Below are 1,082 nucleotides of genomic sequence, written 5' to 3' on the forward strand. Positions count from 1 at the left end.
GAAAAGATCTTGTCTTTTCAACCTGACCATGCTTCCCCTGATTTTGTAAATTTCTATAATGTCACCCCTCAACCTCCTACTCTCCAACTGATACTAACTTCAAGAACAAGCATTGCAAGTTAAACACTATGAATTTGAAACAATGTTAAAAGTGACAGGTAAACAGCCCTTGGCACAAACTTCATACTGTCATTTGCTTTCTTCTTTATGTTACAATACTAAGGCAGCATGAAAATCTTACTAGTGCCAATAAGCCGGCAAGCACCTGAATTCCTTTGTCTGATTCCTGTGATGATTTCTCCAGTGAAAATGTATCTCAGGACAGATCTATGTAATTCTACATCTTCAACATTCTCCCTCCTGGCCTCCATATGGTTTTATGTGGTTGTGTTTTCTTTATCTTGCACTCAATAGAGAGAACCCCTATCCTCATTCTCATCTTAATTTAAATTCATTTTATATCATGTTCTCGTTCACCACAGCTAAAAGCCTGTTCGTCTGTTGTCACACCCTCAGTTCCCTGTCACCTACCCCCCACCTCTGGCAAGGAACTAAAATGCCCAGTTTCCAATCCTTTTTAGTTCTGAAGAAGTGTCCACTGGACCTGCTTAGTTTCTTCAGCAATTTGTGTTTTTCAACATTATCCAAAGACGTGTGTTAAATCTGCTCAAACGCTCTGTTCAGCACAGAGCGCTGAACATTGGGAAGTGAACAAAAACGCAAAGTGCACAGGTTCATTGGCGCTGAAACGACATAAGGCTGGCATCACTGACACGACAGAGGTCTTAATCATGGTCAGGGAGAAAAACAGAGGAAAAAATATTCACTTCAAACATAGAAGATGGTATTACTGGAAAGAAAATGATTCAGATTAATATGTTAAATTCTCTGAGTAATGTAACAAATTGGAGGTGTGACATCAGGGTGAGACCCTCAGCAGAATGAGATTATGAAACAGGATGTGTTTGCACATCAGAAACCAGGTTAGGTCACTGAGTACAGGGCTGATGGGTGAATGGGTCTCGGTGTGAACTGGGGGAAAGTCTGTCGAATTGATTTGCAGATATAGCAGTTCACACTGG

The sequence above is a fragment of the Hemiscyllium ocellatum genome, unplaced genomic scaffold (genome assembly GCF_020745735.1).
Source record: "Hemiscyllium ocellatum isolate sHemOce1 unplaced genomic scaffold, sHemOce1.pat.X.cur. scaffold_124_pat_ctg1, whole genome shotgun sequence".
Classification (NCBI taxonomy): domain Eukaryota; kingdom Metazoa; phylum Chordata; class Chondrichthyes; order Orectolobiformes; family Hemiscylliidae; genus Hemiscyllium; species Hemiscyllium ocellatum.